This window comes from Podarcis liolepis (genome assembly GCF_965112155.1).
Source record: "Podarcis liolepis genome assembly, chromosome: 6".
Lineage (NCBI taxonomy): Eukaryota > Metazoa > Chordata > Lepidosauria > Squamata > Lacertidae > Podarcis > Podarcis liolepis.
In genome coordinates, this window is record NC_139559.1 from 43,694,032 (window position 1) to 43,709,427 (window position 15,396).

The window sequence follows — 15,396 nt, forward strand, 5'->3', positions numbered from 1 at the left end:
TTTATTTTATCAGCCAACTGAAAGGACCAGAGTGAGTAGTAAGTTTATGATTTTTATTCAGGGTGATCTGTGCCCTGAACACCTCACTTCATTAGCCTGTCAATAGTCCTTTCTTCGGCAATTGATCCACAAGTGGGTGTGCAAACCCTCCTTGCATGAATTTCAGCCAAAAAGGAATGCACAGCTAGATGCTTTCAAACACTGGCAAGATTTATTTTGGGGTCAAGAAAAGCCCCAAGGAATTTAGACAAGCAAAGCAATAGTATGGTAACTCAGATGTTACAGAACAAATAAGATATGTCTGGGATATTAAACCTAAATTATTGCTGTAGCTAACCAATTAAAATAAAATAAAAACCAGACAGTACACAGAGAGAAAAGCAAGATGTTTCATAGCCTTGATTATTGCTATTGCAGCTGTACTGCTCAGCTGGCAACCTTCATCACAGATGGTGGACTATGACAGGAATCTTCACTTCAGTGCCTTGTTTGTGGATGGTGGCATCTCCTATAATCCCTAACTAAGATCTCACAGGGCCATTAGGCAGCGTCTTTTCAGGTTTCAGATAGATCTCTCCCAACACAACACCCCCACTCCCCCCAAGTTGGCCTAGCTGCCCCCCCCCGCCCTCTAGTTCACATGGCAACCAGAACTATAATCAGCCTACCATTCACCCTGGGTTAACTTTCAGTTGGCCAATCTTCACACAAGGTTCATTACACTACTTCTCATACCCCTTGGAGAGGGAGTGGAAAGTAAAAGTATGATCTAGTTGAATTACAGGATCCCGCTGAATTTGCATTATTTTTGTACGCACACGACAGTTCAAATCACAGTTCACATTCTTCCCCATAACAACCATGGATCTAGCAGTTTGCTGTGGTGCCAAAACATGGACCTGGAGCTCATCAGAATGGTTCCTCAATAGAAATGGTCCAAATCCAAATCATGAGTCACATCCGTATTCACAAAATGTGCTGCCAAAATCACAGGCCCATGACTTCATGTCTCCATCAGAGTGCTAAACCAAGGATCCTAGACCCTCATGGTTTCTCCCTGGAGGCTTCCCAAATCAGCCATCACTATACATGGATCTAGTCATTATGTTACCATCACAAAACAAGAATGTAGATCCAGGGCAATTCCTCTTTCTTTCTTGTTTTAAAATTGTTACACCATAAAAGTGTACCATCTATTCATAGCTCAAGCCCATCCACACAGATTTCACTGTAAAAATTACAGCTCCATCACAGTGTCATCTGGGCAGCCCAGGACCACCTCCATACACACTGCCCAGGCTTGTGCCCCAGGGAGGTTTAACTTCATCCCAGAGGCACATTCTCAAGACAGAAGGATGCCAACAATACAACAAGCACAGTGGCACACAATCACATGTATCTGAGACATGGCTCTCCCATAGATGATCGGAGCTCATATCTGTGTGCACAGAGTGGAGACTAAATTTGAGGATCAAGAAGTAAACCAGGACCAGATGACAAAACAGTAGGAAGAAACATCAAAAGTCATGACTAAACAATAATCAAGCATACAGGAACAAACCAGAGCTCAGGAAGACCTTGTTGCTCAACAAGATTTAATTGCAACAGAAGGTTATAACTCATTCCTTCCCTGGATGATCCAATGGGAAGCATGGGTGGATGAAGTAAGTCCAGTGCTAGAAGGTTCTTAATTAAGAAGGCTGCAACAATTGCAACATGCAGTTTAGTGATCCACCACATGGGTCAAAGGAACAAGAGCATTCAGGCAACACCACCAGCTGCAGAAGATCAGCCTAGCCACTTTGTTCTGACATTGAAGAAGAACTAATCTCCTTCCTATTCCGTTTACTTCCATTTACCTTGTGTGTTCTTTTAGTTTCTAGTCCTGATAACAGCTCTAGCTCTTTTTAAAATTGATGTCAGCCACTTTGGGTGACAATAACAGTCTAAAAAGTTGCATAAAACAACAAATATATCAATACGAGACACCTGCATACAAGTCTAGCAGCATCTGATATGCTGATGCCATCATCAAGTAAACAGCCTGCTTTTCCACAATGGGGAGTGATGCAGCAGGTAAGTTCAGGTGCACTGGTCAGAACTCTGCTCAGTGCTGTTGCTATAGGCAGCCATCCCACAAACAAGCTGGTCCCCACTATGTATGCAAGGTGGTCCATTGAGGGCAGCTTGCCTAAAGTTTCCCCAAATCTGGAGTAGGGACTGATAACCTATGAATCTGGTTCATACTTTAGCATCACACCACAAGTTTATAATGCACTTCATAGACATGAATGTGATTTGTGGTTTGATGGCAGATAGGGCGGAATTCTATGGGAGGAGGGGAATAAGGATCAATAAGGGTCTGCACCTTTGATCTTTGTTATCTACAACAATGCTAGATCTACAAAAAGCAAAGGAAGCTGTCTTAGTCCATTACAATAATTCCAAAATCCAGTTAGGTAATACAGTACCTGGTTGGGACTGGCCCAAATATTATCAGAATTACCAGGCTGGATATTAGGGAAATCTAGAGCTGTGGTTTTTATGTTGGAGTCCATAGAAATGGATGCAAGCAGTGATTTGATAGTGGCTTTGGGAACATTCCATGTGTTATGCTATTGTGGCCATGAAGTGCTGAATCCCTTATATTTTACAGTATAGTTTGTGGATGAATGAAAGCTGTGATTTAACAAATAATTTGGCATTTAGGGAACCTCTGCATGTTAACTTTAATAATGAAGATCCATGCTTTTATGTCACAGGAGCATCACAAAGCACTGGATTTCTATACTGCAGTCAACAGATATAGATGTGAGCTGTAATCTGGTAGTAGATTTGCGGGGAGGGCTTCCACACAAAAATGCTAAGGTCCGGTCGGTATAAATCTTGCATTTCTCCCCCCCTGAAAGTGCATATTACCACATGCTTTTTTCCCCAGAAAGAAAGATTCATTGAAAGACGATTTTTTCTGAATAAATTTGCCGACACCTCTGCTGCAAAGTTATTCTGTACGATACGTTAATTTCTCCCATTATACATACAAGCATACAAGGAGATTCAAAACGGCCGCAACGGAGCCTGCTATTCCGTCCGTGCAGTCTCTGCCTGCCTCAGATTATTCACCTGCTGCCATGTCATCAGTTCCTTCCTGACGGTAAAACGAGGCAAAAAAAGGGGGGGAAGCCACATAATATCTGTTTAAATTATATATACTTTAAAAAGCGGCAAGTTTCACATTTTGACGCCGTGTGGGTTCCTTAGCCCGGTTTCTATTGCGGCGCTTGGAGCAGCCCGCGAAGCAAAAGGCTCTCCAGCCGGACCTGCGACTGCAGAGGGAAACGGGGCGCAGGATTCGGCCGCTGCTCCGCGTGGCGTCCGCCAGGCAGTAACCCTGCGGGGCCGCGCGCACGCTGCGTGTGTGTATACACGTGTATTTACACATTGGGCCATGTGAACGTGCCAGCTGCTGCCCCTTCCCTTGTCTCGGGAGGCCGTCGCGGAGCAGCGACATTCGGGAGGCTTCTCTTCCCCGTCCCTTGCGAGCCCTCAGCCCCGCCGCGAGACCCAAGTTCCCCGGCCAGGCCCTCAGCGACGCTCCGGAAAGACAGGCGGGCGACCGACGAAATGGGGTCCTGCGTCTTTAAGAGCCCCTTTGTCTCTGAAACATCCTTATTTACCCTCCTGTGATTCAACCAAACTTAACCCCCCTCTTCCTCCCCCCGCGATTCACAAAGCCCACGGATGTCACAGCTCCGGGGGCGGAGCTAACGTATTCCCCGGACCCTCCTTCCGAGACTCCGCTTCTGATTTTTATAGGATTTGGTTAGCTTCCGCAAGTGCCGTAAACTAGCAGTTCGGGGGAACAAGAGACGGCAAACGCGTCTGCTTTAGCTGCCACGCCGTTAGGGACGAACTGTTCCGAAGAATCTTCGGATTCTCGGGAAAACTAAAAACAACAACAACAACCACCCCACACAATCTGACGCGTCACTAGCGTAAATCAGTGAGAGGGTTCCCGCTCTTTCGTGTTACGTAGATGACGCCGAGAAGAAAAGGAACCGTCCAAGAAAACTCTCGGGAGCCCCCTTGCGCAGGTAGCGTAAACGTGCTCGCTGAATGGCGACCCGTCGTAGGGCGGCCCAAGCCGGGGGTGGGAAGGAAATAGTGTCTGGCGGGCGGTTCAGCCAACGGCAGCGCGGGGCGGGGCGAGCTCGGCGGCCAATGGCGGCCGGGGGGGCGTGTCAGGTACCGGTTGGGGTGTCTCGCGCTTGGTGACAGCTCGCGCGTGCTGATGATGGCGGTAAATAAAGGGGCCGGAGGGGGGGAGGGGGCTTTACCCCCTTGGGGGCTCAAACCCTAAATGTGGGGGAAGTGAAAGACCCGCAGCTGGGGTGGAGAGGGGTGCTTCATGCGCGGCCCAGGGAGGCTGAGGGTAGAGGGGGGGCTTGACCCCCGATTTGGGGTGGGAGGTTTGAGGGGGCTCCACCCCTTTGGGGCTCAAATTCCATATTGGGGGTGGGGGGTTGTGCTGCTTTAAGCCCCTCCTTCCTGTTTGGAGGGAATTTCGCCTCCCCGCCTGGCCAGGCCGACGGAGGGGAAGAGGTCTTGACCCCTAAGCAGGAGAGGGGCTGGAGGAGGAATTCCCCCCCCCCAGCCAGATGGGAGGTTGCGCGCACCGAAGGGGAGGCGGGCATGGACCTCCTCTTGGGGAAAGAGGTCCAGGGAGCTTGCTTTGCGTGAGGGCAGAAAAGGGCACCAACCTCACCAACTGGGGGCGGGGGGGGGGAGAGCGGCTATGACAGGATTTGCCGCCTGTGGCTGAACAGGCAAAGGCAGCAGCCAACTAACTGGTTTTTTAAATGCTCAAGCCAGACTACCTCGGTTGGAGAGACACGGGGTTCTTGTACAATCTGAGCGCTAGGGGTTGGATATCAAGCCCTTGTTGGACAGGGGGAACCTGAAGGCTCAGGCAGAGAAACAAAAGCAAAAAGAAACCCGAGGGTTGGGAGGACCGAGTCAGGAACAATTTGGAAATTAAAGTTGTAGGGACCCTTAAAGGAGGCATTGGAAGGGGAGAGAGGAAATTAAGGGCTGGTGTGTATGGTATAGCTGCTGAGATCTAAGACAAGAAGCTCCCCATCTTAATGCTTGTGAAATGAATAGGGCCCTTAATGGCTAGAAAGCAGCAGCAAGAGAGTTAGAAGTTTGAGTTTGAGGGTGCCAGACTTGGAACAAGGATTGTAGTGAGGAATATTACATTGTTGCGGGTGCTAGCACAGGCAGTGTGGAAGAGAGCTAAAATAACGATGGGCAAGCAGGGTGGTGCACGTTGGTATTGCTAAGCTGCGTGCAGTTCTTTGTTTGCTGGAAGATGCTTAGATGGTTCACTTCAAGTGTGATGTTTCTAACTTCTTTTTTCAGAGCATTGTGCTCTGACTCCCATTGATCTATTACCACTTAATCCCACAGCGTTTCCTTCCCTCTGCTCCAAGTTAAGAACATTAGTATGAAATCGGTTTGAGAGAAAGCATTGTACTAAAGTACTTTTGAACTCATTTCTGTTGTTGGTTTGATTATATGTGTAGCAGTGCTGAAGAAGTTGTTCCAAGGATGGAACCATATGATGGAACTTGGGTGTCTCTGGAGTTAATGCAAATGAGAACACTTAGCCTTACAGGATGCTTCCAGCTTTCATAATAACTCATTTGCAAACGCTGTTTGTCACACAGCAACTATGCTATTGAAGTCAGTGCTGTTATGCTGCCCTTGTATGCAAAAAGAATGGGATTCTGAAGATAATGATTTTCGTGTAGTGCTGTTCTCTCCCCTTTTATAAATAAATTGTATATATTACCACATTAAAGTTAAAGGAAGGTTTTACATGCTTTAAAAAGCATTTTTATTGAACGCATCAGCACATGTGAAAGAATGTTAAAAGTCTGTTTTATGTTACATTAACTAGTTTTTTTGCCAGATGAGCATGATCTTGTAGGGGGAAAGCAGCTAGTGAGGAGCTGTGTGTTTCATGCATACTTAAAGATTGCAGTGTTAAGCCTATTGCTATTTCAGAATGTGTTGGTTCTTTGATCTTTGAGAGAAGGAAGTAAGACTTTTGTTTACTTCATCAAAGTTTTCCATTCCCCCCCCCAATTGTTAGTGGGAAAAGGGGTGGGGCTAAGCATTAACTTTAAACTAGGTGGTTTGTTATATGATGTCAAAAAAATAAGAGATGTCAAGTCAGGCATCTCTAGTTCCTTTCAGTGTTCCTAAGACTTTTGAGAAGCCTTGTGTTTTTCTTTGGTTGTGTTAAGCTCAATTTTATTGTGAAGAAACAAGTTTTATCCCTCCCCCAATAAAGCAAGTTTTAATTTCATGCTAAAATACTGGAAAATTTAAACACACACACCAAATTAGTAATATTTGTCAAAGAAATTTTTAATTCCTGTTTGAAATCTATTTTCTCCAGTTTATTTAGAACTGAAAAATTTGTAGGATTTAGGTAGGAAAATGTTTTATTTCTAAATAAAGTGCAGAATATGGATGTACCATGTTTTTAATGATACATGTTTCTTCCTTTCCCCTTTACTAATCTGTAAATAAATAAATAAATAAATCAGCATTTCATGTTATGCTCATATCTATTCAAAATATATAGAAAAATAAGGGATATCAAACATCATGATTTTACATAGTTTCATTTTTAGATAGTCTTTTAAAAGGTGATAACAGCAAATGCATTTTAATATAATTTCAACTTATCAAATTTAAGTTTAGTTCTATCCCTTACCTCATATAAACTCATTTAAAATCTAAAACTTTTCTTATATAAACCTCCATACCACCTTATACAGAAATAAAGGAGTCAAATTAAAACGTAGACTATGGACTTTAATATTTTTTTTGTACATTTACAAAAAAAATCTCCAACTGTTTTTCATTTCTTTCTCTTTTATTCCTGTAAAATAGTTGGCTTTACCTGTGACTCATTTGTACCATTGGCTAAACTTCTGTGACATAAAAAAAACAACAACCCTTGAAGAGCAGATAAGAGGTTGGCTGATAGAGGAAGTTGGTAAGCACTCAAGGAAAAGAAGTGAAAACAGAAGAATCTGGGTTTTAATGTTATCAGGGACATGTAAGAAGGAATTGGCAGGAAGTAATATCTGGCAGCACAGAGGCTCCCCCCCCCTCAATAATTTGACAGTCCTATTAATTTTAAAATAACTTAAATAAAATAACTGTCTGACTATATATCACCCAAACATTTGTTGAGCAGTTGTACCCCATAATATTTTAGAAGAAAATCCTAATATAGCCTAACAAACAGAAGAAACTTGATGCTGTTGATGGGAAGAAGCAAGCAGGGCTGCATTTGCAGTGTACTACTGAGTTTCCCCAAGGGTGCTCTGTCATCTTTTGATAGCTGGTATTATTGTTAGAAAACTGAAGAAAATGCTTCAACATCTGCACATGTGCTCTTGTTGGGAAGGGATGTGGAGAAGACTGAATTTAGATTAAACCAATTAGACTAAATGTTTCTTTCATGCTTTTTGGCTTCTATTTTAAATATATTAAAACCTACAGAAAACAGCCTGCTATCTAGAACTGAATTAATATTGCCAGTTTTAGGTGCCCATGTGACTAGGCCTCTAGGATTATTTAAGCCCTACCTTCATGATTAAAAGCTGGTTCCTTGCTTCCTGAATAACCAGGTTAGGGCACTGGGAAATTTCTATAAAATGTGTGTTTTCTAGAGCTGGACTAACAGCACCAAAAGCCCATGATAGACAAGATGTGGAAGATCTCTCCACTTCTTCTCCTTAAACAGTCATAGGGAGATTTTAATTCTTCCCAAAAATGCCATTTTCATGGATTTAATTACCGTATTTTTTGCTCTATATGACTCACTTTTTCCCTCCTAAAAAGTAAGGGGAAATGTGTGTGCGTCTTATGGAGCGAATGCAGGCTGCGCAGCTATCCCAGAAGCCAGAACTGCAAGAGGGATTGCTGCTTTCACCGCGCAGTGATCCCTCTTGCTGTTCTGGCTTCTGAGATTAAGAATATTTTTTTCTTGTTTTCCTCCTCCAAAAACTAGGTGCGTCTTGTGGTCTGGTGCATCTTATAGAGCGAAAAATACGGTATATCCCCAACCCCCCAACTCCCCAACAGTGGGCTGTTTGCCCACTGGGGAGAACATACAGGTGTGTTTTCCCCAGTGGGGCAGTAGCAGCTTTGTGTGTGTGACAATTTGAGTTTGCGAAAACAGTATGAGGGGTTAAAACCTCCTTCAATGCTGTGGCCCTTATCAAATGCTGCCAGCACCCCCCTCCAGTTGCTTTTAATCAAAAAGGCAATGGCAGGGGATGTGAGTACAGATATCACATCTCATCTAGTTTAGTCCTGCAAGTACATGTATATGTATTGTGTTGCCTTCTGTCTATATAAAAATTGACATTATCAAAGGATCATACCATTAAATTTTAGATATAGTTCCTATATTTTAGATATTAAGGCAAAATTTGCTAACCTGGTATATTCAAGATGTTTTGGACTACAGCTTTTATTAGCTTCAGCCAGCAGAGCTGTGCTGACTAGGGTTGATGGGAGTTGTAGTCCAAGACATTTGAGCGTACCCAGATTGGGGAAGAATCTGTTGAGGAGCCCAGCTATTGAAAGCCACTTGCAAGAAACCCAGCATCTTGAACTGCGCTGTGAAAACAACAGGCAGCCATCATTGTTCTTCACATTGTTATAAGCAGTACCTACATGAGGACACTCTGTGGGCTCTTGGGTACCCCATAAGAGAAAAGGAGCAGTTTTCCCCCTTATAACAACATGTTGATGCAGCATGTGTCTAATGACTCTTCCTCATCAAGACAAAGGCTGTCATATTCCATTCCAGCTGTAACTTCTGAATAGCCTTTCATAATAATGATTCATCATACACTTAATTAAATCACTTCAATAACCTTGTGTGGTTATATGTTAATAGTTACTAGCTCTAAACTGGAGACAAAGCATTTCAGTTTTGTGCCCATGAGTGTGATTGGTGAAAAGTCTTCAAAGCTGCCACAGGAAGCTAAAGATTTAGCAGCACCCAAAAACCCCCACATATGAGTTACTAAGGGAGGACAAAGACTATCAATAATGGTTGTGCCCTGGGACTTCTTGAATGGGGTAGGGGCCTTGCCAATCAGTAGTTAGATTTCTTACTTGGATTTCACTTCTATCTGTCCATCTTTTCCCAGTCCTTACTAGCAATCAGATGCTATATAAGAATCATGATTGCAGCATCATTTTAAGCCCAAGTCTTGGGCAACCTTGGATGGTTTGAAAGCTCAGAGTACATAACCACAAAATAATAATAAATAACAATGATAGGGAGCCAGGACTGGCGCACTCACTCAGCAAGTAGATGCCCTTTCCATTCCCCAACCTGACTGTTGTTCCTCCACATGGTAAATCCATGTTGTTAACCACCACTTAATACAGTGGTACCTCGGTTTACGAACTTAATCCATTCCGGAAGTCCGTTCTTAAACAGAAACCATTCTTAAACTGAGGCACACTTTTCCTAATGAGGCCTCCCTCTGCCGGTGCCCTTCCACCGTTCGGCTTCCGTTCTTAGACCAAGGTAAAGTTCACAAACCGGGACACTACTTCTGGTTTTGCGGAGTTTGCAAACCAAATAGTTCATAAACAGGGCTGATCTTAAACCGAGGTACCACTGTATAGGATGGATTTGCAGTACACGTTTAATGTAGGAGCTACCTGTGCAGTATTACAATTCCAACCTCTAAATACGAAGCTGCAGTGGAGTAGAGATAAAGAACTCTCAACCTCCCCCTTGCTATTTTCTGGTGGTACACTCCATTTCACTTTAGCTTAACTGTAAACATTGACTGTCTGTTGCCTGTCAGTCTACCAACTTCCATAGCTGCTGGCTGAACTGCTGTGATGTTACAGTAGCCTGGAGGAGAACTGGATAGGCATGGAGAGTAGTGGAGACTGAAAGGTTGAAAGGAAGTACCAGGTCCTAAATATAATGGATTTGGGGACAAAGGGGGGCAGTGAAAACAGCAGAAAGCAGAAGGCATAGAAAAGAAATGTTGGAAGCAGGGGGACTAAGAGAACGATGATGAGAGCAGGCAATATGCTTAGGGAAGTGGGGACTGAGGAAATTTTACTAAAAGGTCAGTGGGTGGAATCCTCCCTACCCCCACCCCATTGTGGATTCAGTTGCTATGATAACACAATATTCTGGTGGAAGCTATTTCACATGGAGAAAGGCACAGAAAGAATTATGTTCTTTGGATGGAAATGGATATTGGAAAGGCAAAGAGGACTGCGGAGACACCCATATTTCTTAGTAGCTAGCTGTGGATGAATTAGCCCCAAATTTAGAAGAGTTCCAAAAATCTCAATTATAGCATTAACTTCTCTAACCTTCGTTTGCCTGGGAAATGAGTGTATGTGACTTTTCGATGTGCTGTACTTGAGGCAAATCTGAAGAGTTCCAGGTGAGGAAGTAGAATTCAGATGGTTCAATATATAATTTTGTGGCGAGAGTGAAGCTGGATGCAGTGAGAGTAAAACGGACTGTGTGCTGCACATGGGCATGCAATTCAAAGCAGCTGACACAGGAGGAAAAGAAATTTCACTAATCACTGACCAAGCGCCAACTTGACAATGCAGGTTCTTGAGAAGAGTACTGTTGTAGGCCGTGTATATATCCAGACGGTAAGCAGAAATTGATGCCTGACCAAAAAGAGAGAGAAAAAGCATAGAGGCCTGGAGGAGGCAGAGCCCAGCAGCCCATTCTCAGTGAAAGCATTCCTTCCAATGTTTCACGGGCTTGAACTAATACTACTTGTGAAATGTTTAGCAAATATGTAGTAAATGATCATGTACTACACTGTTAGGTTGTCTGTTGCCCAGGTTTCTGGAGGTTGATAAACATACTTTTGTCAGGTTGCCTAACTTTTTTGAAGCATTAGCTGGATGTTTTTAATAATTGGTAGAAGGAATTGTCTTATGCTTTATGTGACCTAGTGTCCCGTTAGCAAGGTTCGCTGGGGCTTGGCTTGAATGGCACTGGCAACTGATGTAGCTGCTTTGAGGGTCCTGTGGTAGAAAAATGGGATCTATTTACATACCAAATCGTTCATTTGATCATTTGAAATTTATTTAGCATTTCCTTCTTGACCCTACCAGGGTTTTACTGCTTTTTCTTTTTAATTAGGTGTTCACTGAACACCTCTTCATACAATAATCTAGGCACATTGTCAGCTCTTCTAAAGGTTGTGCATGCACACTCAAGTACTAGAGAAAGTATGAAACCCAGAATGTGCTGAAAGCCAAACCTTGTTTTGGTAGTTAGAGACAAGTTTCTGACCAAGAATTTGGGGCAAAGCGGGGAGGAACACACAAGCCTTTCAGGCTGCTACAATATACCCAGGTGGTTATGTGAACAAAGATCCTTAACTGTAAGCCATTTTTACTAGCTATGTTAGAGGCAAGATATTTTAAGAATGGTTTAAAATAAATAAATTGGCCGGGATAGCTTAAATGGGCCTTTGTTTTTTTTTTGCTTGATTTTAAAATGTAGATGCAGATATAGTTTTCAAAATATCTTTAACTATGTACCATAAGGACTTGTGTGATAAGATCATAATTCTCTTAGAAGTGGTTGATCTTATTCAGCAATCAAGGTGGAATGGTATTATTGCTGCTGCAGCTGAATCAGAGGTTGAGCTGCCAATAGATAAACTCCAAGTTGCATCTAGTTCTCAGCCTGCAGCCATACTGTGCATACCCAGTATGCTTCTGCCTGCATTGCAAACAAACAAGAGTAGCAATCAGAAGTTGCTTAAGTGTATGCAGTTACTATGATTGTTTCTGCCAAAGAATGCAGAAGACTAGGAACATCACAGATGGAAACATGCTCTAAAACTGTGCCATTATCTTGAAATATTTGCCTTCATTGATCATTGCAGTGGTGTATCTGTTGTTTCACATAATTTCAGCTAAAATTGTACTGTTCAGTGACAGCTTTTGCTACTTGCTGAATTAATCTAAGTCTCTATTTTAATAATTCATACTGATTGTATGGTTTTGCATTTAGGAATGTCCCTCCCCCCCCCCCACTTCCTATAGTATCACATTTAATGGTTTCATTGTATAAGTATCCTGTGGACAATGTAATTAGGTTTTTATGGAATCAGATTTTGCTGCTTCCTTTCACTTTTGCAGACTCCTTGGGCAGGAAAAGCTTTGACTGCTAGAGAACTGTGCATCACAGTTTAAATTAAGTCTAGCCTCCTCAATTCTTTCTGAAATGTGATCATGAAGTGTTAAGATAACTGTTGTAATTTTTGCTTTGTGAATGGGTAAAAACTTAACATGTTTGTTCTGTGTTCTCTGGTAGCTGGTATTTCAAACCACATAGAATGTTCTAAAATCTTGGATAGATACTAACTGGTCTCATAATCTGACATGCCTGCTTATTTTGTGAACAACCTTTAGTTCTAAATTTTAACTCAATTTATAAATATTACATATGGGATTAACACATCTGAAACTTTTGATTGCATGAATTTTGTTTCATCTAAAGCAGCCATGGGGCAAAGAGTGTATTTGAAGACCACTACTTTTGTACAAATTACCTTCTTTTTGAAAGTCAATCAATGTAGTCCCTTACTGTTGAAAAAGGTATACAGTACTAAAACTATATTTCACTGCCAAGCTTAGAGAATTTTAGTAAAGAGGTCTAACCTGTTTTTGCAGGTTTTGTCACACTTTCTGATGGAAAAGGAAGAAAAAGGCAGACAACCCATAACAATTTGCAGCTGAGCTGTTGGCACACAACAAAATTAACAGTAGGACTCCAAACACTTGTCCTTGATTAGCAAGCTGTTAATGTGCTTCTCTCCCTTACTCCCGGTCCCACCCCATGGTCTTATTTCAGGGAGAGCTGAGTTGCAGGGTGAGGTGCTAAAATAAACTTTTTAAAAAACACTGTTATGAAACTGTTGCAAAATGCTATATACAAAACATGCTTGAAATTGGTAGCTTTTAACTGAGAAAGTTGAATTCTACTTCAGTGTTTATTATATCTATATGTTCTGAATGATACTGCTACCCAACTTTTAAAGATCAAAAACTGTGCTTTTAGATAGCTCCTGGCAAGCTGGAAAAAAAATATTGGTTCTTTGTAGTCTGATACAGAACTCCATTGTTTAATCTCACACCTGGCAATGTTAGCATTGCTATGAAGGCTGAACAGTTTCATTGTTGTGGTTTAATCACTTTGGGTTGTACTCAATAGTAGTCCTACTTGGAGTTGACCCATTGAAATTAAGGAACCTAAGTCATGCCCATTAACCTCAGTGAGTCTGTCGTGGGGTATGGAAACTTTTCTGATGAGATAACATATTATCTCTTCAACCCCAGGTGGGCCAAATTTGGCAGGTGTGTAAGGCTGCCATCTGTCAATCCCCTGGCATCACTATGACATCAAGTAATGCTGTGCTTTGAAGTCCCAGAACTTTCAGTTTTGCTGTTTGCAAAGGGCTTTCAGACAGCTCTGGAGGCCCAAATAAGAGTACTGTGGTAGTGGTGGCAACGCTGCCTGAAAGTCTTTTGCAAAAGCAACTGTTTTTGTGCACTCCCTATCTACTGTTCGGGACAGGGTCAGCCAGCTGCCGTTTGGGAGTATCACAGAAGAAGTCCTATGCACAGCCAATCTTTCCAAAAGACAGCTTCTTCCAAAAGGGGTTGCTTTCTTTGGCTGTGCATGCCTTTTCCCAAGAGGGGACAGGCATGCACAGCCAAAATGAGCCCTTTGCAAGTTGCTCCATGCTGCTCCTTTCAGTTTCTGATTTTGAAAGTTGAAAGGAGCTGCTTCAAAGAGCACCACTGGGAGGAAGAAGAAGTGGTTTCCCTTCTTGAAGAAGGCGGTCTCCATAGCTAGAAGCAGCTTTGGCCAGCTATAACTGTTCCTTGGCCAGACATTGACCACAGTAGTGTAGGTATTGGTGACTTCAAGATTGGATTGCTTCAATGCACTCAATGTGGGGCATTGTTTGCGCTTGACCTGGAAAGTCCAGTTATTGCAGAATGCTCTGGCATAGTTGCAGACAGCAATTCAAGACCCTGTCTGTATAAAACAATTTTCCAGGCTGCCCAGCCTGGAGCTAGAATAATAAAAAAAGACACCAACTTTCTCCTCCTTTAAAACCTGCTCCTGTGCTCAGCAGAGTTTCATACACCTTGCCACTCCGTTCTGCCTCACTGCTCCACGACCAGAAATACATTTGCTCTATACATCTAATTAAAGGATTTTAATGCTGATAGCATTTCTGTATTCAGACAAAGTGTGCAATTTCCCCAAAAACACATTGTGTTGCTTGACCAGTTTCATGTATGTTTTTTCTTTTCTTTTAGAGAACTGCATCTTTATATAGTAAATTCCTATGCAATAAAGTTGATATGTATTCTAAATCTGAAGTTGCTTCTGTTGCTTAATAAAAAGTTGGGTTCTTTACAGATCACCCATTTTTTGCTAAAAGAAGTTTCTTTTCATTGTATCTGATTTCCATGTTGAGTGTTTTCTGCTTATTGCATCAGTTTTTCAGTACTGCTTATCTCTCTTGGTTGCCAACCATTTTAGTAGCTCTGCTTTTGTAATTTTAAAAGCCATCTGATAAGTGGAAAATAATCAGGTGATAGAGATAAGGCAACAGCAAAAGCTTTTCCTATTTAAGTTTTGTGTGCTAGTCTGCTGCTAAGGCACAGGGTCAGTTAAAAAAGGTGGCAACTCTACTGTCCATGCCCAGATCTGCTTAGGGGTAGCAGTGTATGTGTCTTCATATTATTTTCTGTAGTGTCCCGGTTTGCGAACTTTACCTCAGTCTTAGAACTGAATTTGAACGGTGGAAGGGCACCAGTGGTGGAAGGCCTCATTAGGGAAAGCGTGCCTCGGTTTAAGAAAGGTTTTGGTTTAAGAACAGACTTCTGGAACAGATTAAGTTCGTAAACCGAGGTACCACTGTAAATCATTTTTAGCTTACCAAACATGTGGTCTTTGTCTATGCTAGGGGAAGAGGAAAACTTTGCAAGGGCATATTTTAAAGGTCTAACAGCCTATATTTGCATGTTTTACTTTGCTGCGTATTTTGTGATTTTAAATCTCTGCTGGTGTTCTCTCATCAAAGAGTACTTGCCCGAAACTTGGACCTTGGCATCTAGGAATTCTCCTTACATACCTACTTTTTGCTTGAACCAACACTTCAGACCTTGTTAGAATACCCTTAAGGCCAGCACAACTGTGGGGATAGCCCTTGTCCCCTTCCCAAGCTTACCAGAGCAGAGGGGAAACTTGCCATGATAGGTGCA

At 42.5% G+C, this 15,396-nt stretch overlaps 1 protein-coding gene across 8 annotated transcripts in view; it reads left to right on the plus strand.

Annotated features, from left to right (window-relative positions):
• USP49 (ubiquitin specific peptidase 49) overlaps positions 1–15,396 on the plus strand; it is a 59,536-nt gene continuing 44,140 nt past the window's right edge. For 6 of the 8 annotated variants that reach the window (XM_083509201.1, XM_083509207.1, XM_083509203.1 and 3 more), the window contains exon 1: positions 4,205–4,300. The gene's annotated coding sequence lies outside the window, so the exon portion shown is untranslated. Of the gene's footprint in view, positions 4,095–4,163; positions 4,301–15,396 lie in introns of those variants that run through there. The other 2 variants (XM_083509200.1, XM_083509206.1) reach the window with 2 other exon arrangements.